Source organism: Engraulis encrasicolus, chromosome 22, assembly GCF_034702125.1.
Source record: "Engraulis encrasicolus isolate BLACKSEA-1 chromosome 22, IST_EnEncr_1.0, whole genome shotgun sequence".
In the NCBI taxonomy this organism is placed as follows: Eukaryota; Metazoa; Chordata; class Actinopteri; order Clupeiformes; family Engraulidae; genus Engraulis; species Engraulis encrasicolus.
In genome coordinates this window covers 20,541,002-20,548,501 of record NC_085878.1, presented here as the reverse complement: position 1 = coordinate 20,548,501, position 7,500 = coordinate 20,541,002, and the positions used below count along the sequence as shown (strand labels likewise).

At 42.5% G+C, this 7,500-nt stretch overlaps 1 protein-coding gene and 1 long non-coding RNA gene across 3 annotated transcripts in view; one reads left to right on the top strand and one right to left on the bottom strand.

Moving 5' to 3' along the window:
* The window catches only part of LOC134438929 (uncharacterized), a 5,339-nt gene extending 1,027 nt beyond the window's left edge, over window positions 1–4,312 (top strand). Inside the window, exons 2-8 of the long non-coding RNA XR_010032687.1 lie at window positions 285–353; window positions 690–734; window positions 1,293–1,347; window positions 1,515–1,559; window positions 1,938–1,992; window positions 3,349–3,371; window positions 3,921–4,312. This is a non-coding gene — a long non-coding RNA (uncharacterized LOC134438929). The remainder of the gene's footprint in view (window positions 1–284; window positions 354–689; window positions 735–1,292; window positions 1,348–1,514; window positions 1,560–1,937; window positions 1,993–3,348; window positions 3,372–3,920) is intronic.
* The window catches only part of LOC134438927 (protocadherin-1-like), a 297,158-nt gene that overhangs the window by 149,730 nt on the left and 139,928 nt on the right, over window positions 1–7,500 (bottom strand). The window lies entirely within an intron of this gene.

Here is a 7,500-nt window from a genome sequence, read left to right as displayed (position 1 = left end):
GGGCATCCTGATGTATGCTCTGCTCACTGGAGCTTTACGGGTGTTTTCTTGTTGCTGCGCTGCTCTGTCACCCGGCCGCCTGTGCGTCTGGGGTCGAGTTTGGGATGGGATAGAACTACCGGTATGTGACGTCGGTCTGGACCATCCCAGCATAGCCTACTGAGGCTATCCCTCTGAATATGTGTGTCTCGTTATTGCTTGTGCATGTGTTAAGATCCTTTACTATGCTTTATGCTTCACCCGAACAGTTTTGAGTATGCACTAACTGTATTATTAATCACCAGGTTAACCAGAGACCGCACTGGCGTCCGGATCCTTTGTAAGCTGATCACGTTATGTCCGTCTGTGCTAAGGTATGTGCAAACATTGTATATTGTAGCATTATTCACCAGACGCTTCAGAGGATGCCATAAATGCAATTGTTTTGAATTAGGCCTCTTTTAAAGCCACGTCAGTCACTCACTAACAGTTCCAGCACGAGACTTTCTGCATTACTTTCTGCCCGAACAAATTAACTGCAGATAACTAGTTCTAATGCAGATATGCAATGGTCACCTCTCCACATCAACACTGACACTTTCAACTGGCTAAAGATATTTGTTTCTGTGTGATTTGATATATAGATGCTGCCAAACCAAGGCATTGCTTGGAAAGAAATTATTTCTTATGTGTTGCCTTTTTTGTCCTAGACTGGAAGTGACTGAAAGACAACACAGATGCATTCTTTCAGCAAGGTTAGTATTGCTGCTTCTCAATATGTGTAGCCTGCCATACCCCATAAAGCCAAAACAATGATCACATGCATGCATTTATTATGATTGTAGATTGGAACTTAACACCTCAATCTCTAGCTTCTTGCTATACATGGGTTCTTAGTGTTTATCAATATGATGTTATGAAGAGGGGCAAGACACTGGCAGCCAACCACGTGAGCTAAGTTTTTGACCGACAGCGCTTTCCAACAATCAGAGGTTGAGTTGTGCACAGTTAGCTTTGCGCAGTCAGGTTATAAACACATTTTAGAACCCATGTATAAAGAAGAGATTAAAGCACCAGCACAGTTGGGATACTGTATGATATTGATAAAGCATTTGCTTAGCCTTCAGACCCATGTAATTAATGCCTGTTTCCTTTATAGAACAGGAAGTAACATTCAGTAATACATTGAGCAGCATTTGCTAACACTCTCTCTCTCTCTCTCTCTCTCTCTCTCTCTCTCTCTCTCTCTCTCTCTCTCTCTCTCTCTCTCTCTCTCTCTCTCTCTCTCTCTCTCTCATGTACTTATTTCTAAGGTGACCAAAATCTGTTTCACTCTGCAGCACTTGTCCTGGAGGTTTTGTAGACAGAGTGAGTATCTGGATACTTCAAGGAAAAATACAATATTTTCTTTAGAAATTTGGATAAAATGTATTTGCCAGTTTATAGAATGAAATAGCAATGTTTGTTTTACTCAAACACACACCTATCTATGCTGCTTGGAAATTATTTCTAATGTGTTGCCTTTTTTGTCCTAGACTGGAAGTGACTGAAAGAAAACGGAGACTCATTCTTTCAGCAAGGTTAGTATTGCTGCTTCTCAATATGTGTTGTTGCCTGCCATTAATGTAGCCATACCCCATAAAGCCAAAATAATGATCACATGCATGTATTTATTAGGAATGTAGATTGGAACTTAACAGAACACCTCCATCTCTAACTTCTTGCTATTAAGAAAATATTAAAGCACCAGCACAGTTGGGATACTGCATGATATTGATAAAGCATTTGCTTAGCCTTCAGGCCCATGTAATTAATGTCCGTTTCCTTTATAGAGCAGAAAGTAACATTCAGCAATACCTTGAGCAACACTCGCTAACTCTCTCTCTCTCTCTCTCTCTCTCTCTCTCTCTCTCTCTCTCTCTCTCTCTCTCTCTCTCTCATATTTCCTTATTTCTAAGGTGACCAAAATCTGTTTCGCTCTGCAGCACTTGTCCCGGAGGCTTTGTAGACAGAGTGAGTATCTGGATACTTCAATATACAGCCGTGGAAAAAAATGACAATATTTTCTTTAGAAATGTGGAGAAAATGTATTTGCCAGTTCATAGAATGAAATAGCAATGTTTGTTTTACTCAAACACACACCTATCTATGACCGAGGTGTTCCTGCACGGTTCACTTTCCTCAGGCCGCGAACCGGCCACCTCATCAAGCATCTGGTTTGGCAATGGAGGCACAATACAAGACTGCTGAGCTAAAGGACCGGTCAGCTACCCCACAGTTACCGCACTGTATTGAGGCTTTGGGAGAGAGGTTTTTACTAACGTTCCTGTAACGGAGGCTAACTAGCACAGAGTTGGCATGGAACGTTGGTAAACCTCCCTCCGATAGCTTCATACAGTCTTTTGCCGTTGCGCCGAGACACTAGTCTCTTGGCCCAGCGGTATCGTACTGTGTCTCCCATTGCCGGACTGTTGTAGTTGACAATGATGCAGCTTCGATCCCCGAGGGGGGTGAACAGGTGCAATATGACCTCTGTCACATTGGTGCCATGACCCGGATGGGAGTGAGGTTTAAGGGTGAGAGTGTAATGGAGGCTAACTAGCGCAGAGTTAGCGTGGAATGTTGGTAAACCTCCCTCTGATAGCCTCATACAGTCTCGTGCCGTTGGGCCGAGAGACTAGTCTCTTGGCCCAGCGGTATCGTACTGTGTCTCCCACTGCCGAACCGTTGTAGTTGACGAGGGTGCAGGTTCGATCCCCGAGGGGGGTGAACAGGTGCAAGATGACCTCCGTCACATTCCACCTCACACTTTGATAGTTGGCCTCCTTTACATATACATAGTAAAATCAGAAAAACTGAACATTTTCAAGTGGTCTCAGATTTTTTCCACATATGTGTATACTATTTACATACATACATATGTCTATACTTTATTTACATGACTATGAATTAGTCATATTCTTTTAACATACAAGTATAGGGTCGGGGAAAAAGGTTTATTTCGTTCAGTGATAATCTCCCACATATGTTCATGAAAGGTTAATTTTTAGTTCATTAACTTGAATTGAAAACACAGTTCAGGGACACCAATAATCTCCATGTTTCTGGCAGTCATGGGTAAGTAATGGGGGGGATGAATAACAGCTATACTCCTCCATCTGCCTCCTGCCCGAACATGGTCCAAAAAAGAGGGTGTGCTTGGACATCTCAAGTTCATGTGCTGGATCAAAAACTTCAAAATTAACATAAATAACAAAGGTCTGAGCAGTGACGGACACTTGCATGTCAACAAGCATCTTTTATGAAAGATTCATCTAATGTATTTCAACATGAGTAATTTGTTTTTCTTACTTTTTTCTATGGTTGTAGGTGACTGAACGAAAACCTAAATGGTAAGCCTCTGTTTCTCTTTTGAATATGTGTACCATTCATGTTTCCTTAAAAAGCCAAAAGACAGTAGGTCTACAAGTTACTATATATTTTGTACAAAGGAAAAAGAATCTGGTGCCACACGGATGTCTATTTTCTGTTATTTATATTTTCAGTGCAGTAAGACTAACGTCTCGCCATGTGTCTTCAGAGGACGAAGACGCATGTCGAAACGTTAGTCTTACTGCACTGAAAAAAATAAATAACAGAAAATAGACATCCGTGTGGCACCAGATTCTTTTTCCTTTGTACTTATTATTTAGTCCTGCTCTGGTTGCACCGGAGTGTTAATTTAGAAGCACAGAGTGCGTATCTCCTTTGTTTTTACTACATATTTTGTCAGATTGGGTTGAACTGGAAACGTCATTTACATGTTTGTATTTTACACATTGCATGAATATTGGATTCACAACTCTTTTGAGTTTATAGCTACCTGTCTCCTGCAATGTCTTCAGATTATAGCTTTTAATGTGTAACTGAATGCTACGTTGCCTGTCTTTCTTTTCATTCAGAGAAATAGGAACAACATGTTTAGAAGATGAAGTGTGGAAGCCTCAGCAGCTTCAGTATGCTGTGTACCTCATCTTGAACTCTTTCACATGGTGATTCCTACACATAATTGCACACTGTATGTGTTTAGCTATCCTATCTTACAAAGACTTATGCCAACACTGTATCTGCCTTTCCTCAATACAATGTAAAAAGTGCTGCATAGACCATTTAGAGAAGCAATGTCTCGTGACTTTTACTGTATGTTTATTTTTGAGCAAGTGTCATTTGTTTTGTAAAATATCTTTGCAGATTTTCTTTTCATGCCTGGACACTTTTTTTATTTCAAATATTGCTTTGAATTGATGCAAATTGAAGAACGTGAATCCCTGGTAATAAAGGAAGGTTGACCAGAAAATCATTTCTCTCTCCATTGATTCATTATGCTTTGCTGTGTTTTCGTATAATGTCATTGAATTATCACATATGTTAACATGTATACAATAATGTATACAAATTATTTAAAACATTAATAGTGATCAGATTGGTTCTATTTGAGCAATGGTTAGCAGTGAGTATTTAAAATGGTCAAATGTGTTGCATATTGTTAAAGTGATATGTAACCATTTCTGGAAATAGGCAGATTTTTACACATCCCCTTGAGTAATTGAACCTTACTTTTCTCCTGTTCTTTCAGCCATTTCCTGAGTTTGGCAATGCAACTTCTACCTCCAAGCAGGCAATTATCATTGACCAGTGGCATTCACTAGCCGCTGGCTGGTCCCATTAGATTCAATGATAGTTGCCTGCTTGGAACTCGACGATTGCCAATCAAAGGAAACAACTGAAAGAATTGGAGAAAAGTAAAAGGCAATTCCCAAATAACCCAGTTTCCACCCATGTTTAACCCAGTATTAAACCAGTTACTGAGTAACTATTGAACAGCACACATACTGGGTTATTTTTACCCATTGGATTGGGTTAGTATTTTAACCCAGTGAAATGGGTTAACTCAGCAACCCAGTGCAGGGTATTTCTGACCCTATGGCTGGGTTAATTTTACCCATTACTGGGCATGTTGTATTGACCCAATGCTGGGTTAAAAATACTAACCCAATCCACTGGGTAAAAATAACCCAATATGTGTGCTGTTCAATAGTTACTCAGTGACTGGGTATTAGAATACCCAATTTGGGTTATTTTTAACCCAGTATTTTTTAGTGTGTATGATTGCTCCAATTAAATTCAAGAGTCCTGAAGTAGGCCTTTGTATTGTGGCATATATTTAAATAACCATGAAGAATGGCTTATAGAAAAAAAGAAACAAAGAAAATAATAATAAAAAAAACCTGTAGGATAGTTCCCCAGTGATAACAGTGTGCATTTACGTTTTTGCAAGCGTGCGTGTCTGCGTGTGTGCGTGTGTGCATGCGTGCGTGCGTGTATGTGTAAACGTGTGTGTGTGTGCATGCGTGCGTGCGTGCATGCATGCATACGTGTAGCCTATGTGTGAACGTGTGTGTGTGTGTGTGTGTGTGTGTGTGTGTGTGTGTGTGTGTGTGTGTGTGTGTGTGTGTGTGTGTGTGTGTGTGTGTGTGTGTGTGTGTGTGTGTGTATGTGTGTGTATGGAAAAGTCTCTGTGTGATCGCTCCATGGGGAATGCTCTCTGATCTAATGACTCAGAAATGATGGCATTTCTCTCATGAATAATACGGAGGAGACGCATGACAGACGCCTCGGCTTAATCACCTCCGTTTGTTTGTCAGTGTGTGTGAGACCGGGTGGGTGTGTATGTGTATGTGTGTGTGTGTGTGTGTGTGAGACTGGCTGGGTGTGTACGTGCTTGCTGTTCCCGTGTGCAGTCGGAGCACATCTCAGTCTGGTAAAATGAATGTGACAGGTCTAAAATGATTCCTCAACCTTTCATCTGAGTTGTGCTTTCCTGTCAAGAGTTTGTGCTTTCACACTTGCCAGTATATGTCAGTGTGTTGTCAGTGCTCTCTCTCTCTCTCTCTCTCTCTCTCTCTCTCTCTCTCTCTCTCTCTCTCTCTCTCTCTCTCTCTCTCTCTCTCTCTCTCTCTCTCTCTCTCTCGTGTGTGTGTGTGTGTGTGTGTGTGTGTGTGTGTGTGTGTGTGTGTGTGTGTGTGTGTGTGTGTGTGTGTGTGTGTGTGTGTGTGTGTGTGTGTGTGTGTGTGTGTGTGTGTGTGTGTGTGTGTGTGTGCGCGCGCGTGTGTGGATGCGTGTGTGGATGCGTGAATGCGTGTATCCATGTCTGTGTCTGTGTCTGGTGTCTGTGTCTGTGTTTGTGTTTATGCAGACACACCCTTATTGGGCAGCGTCCCTGTTGTTTGTTTACCAGGAGAACCCACCCAAAGTGCCTTTGTCTTTTGTGTTGGCTTGGCGTGGTCGAATAAGTATTGGGTCCTAATGGCAGTGGCTTGCATCAACACAGAAAAAAGGACAAACACATAAAAAACCACATACACACACCTCCAATTATAGGTTGGGCATGGCCGTGTGTGTGTGTGTGTGTGCGTGCGTGCGTGCGTGCGTGCGTGCGTGCGTGCGTGCGTGCGTGCGTGCGTGCGTGTTTGTGCGTGCATGTGTGCGTCTGCTGGTGTGTGTGTGTGTGTGTGTGTTTGTGGCTTTGTGGCTTTGTGTTTGTAGCTGTCTGTGATGGGGGTGTTTGGGCTGGCTTAGTAAACAGTATGCATTGGGACACAGAAGTACAAGGGAAGGTCACAGTCAGGTTTATGGTGGGCTGTGCAGCCAACCACACACACACACACAGTCGTCAAAATTGTATGGAAAGCCTGGCAACAGCACAAAGCCCCATGTTATGTATGTTGTCAGAGGAAACGGAGGGTGACTGACTGACAATGGGGCGACCCACAAGACCCCACCGCGGCTTCATGATTCCACTGTTTAGAGGGGGTGAAAAAAGAAGAAAAACACCCATTCACTGGAAGGGTTAAGGTTTTCTCCACTGGTACTGGACTGCATTGGCAAATAATAGGCTATATAACCTTCGCAGCATGCTGTTCGAACAGTAGGGCAGTCTGGTTAGTGGGTGTCCTTCCTCCATACAATGATACAGTTCACATGTTTTACATGTGACGTTCCTTCTTTTTTGTATAATTCTGCTGTGTTTCTTTTACTTCTCTCGTCCTGTCTTTCTTTCCATCATTCTATCATTCTCTTTCATTCTGTCTCTCTCTCTCTCTTTCTCTTTCTCTCTCTCTCTCTCTCTCTTTCTCTTTCTCTTTCTCGCTCTCTCTCTCTCTCTCTCTCTCTCTCTCGCTGTCTCTCCACCCATTTCTGAATGAACAGCAGGGTCTTTCAGCCCTGCGAGCCAATGGTTATTAAGATTCAACCGGGGTGGTGAAACAAGTCCTCTCTGACTAAGACGAATCACCGGCTAGCGTGCACACACACACACAGACATCCCACATACACACACATTGCACTATACGCACAATATGAAAGGGTGCGCAGTCCCAAGCACACACAAGTCACGTACCACACCGTGAACACACGTTTACACTGTCCATATGGTCACTAAACACACACACACACACACACACACACACACACACACACACA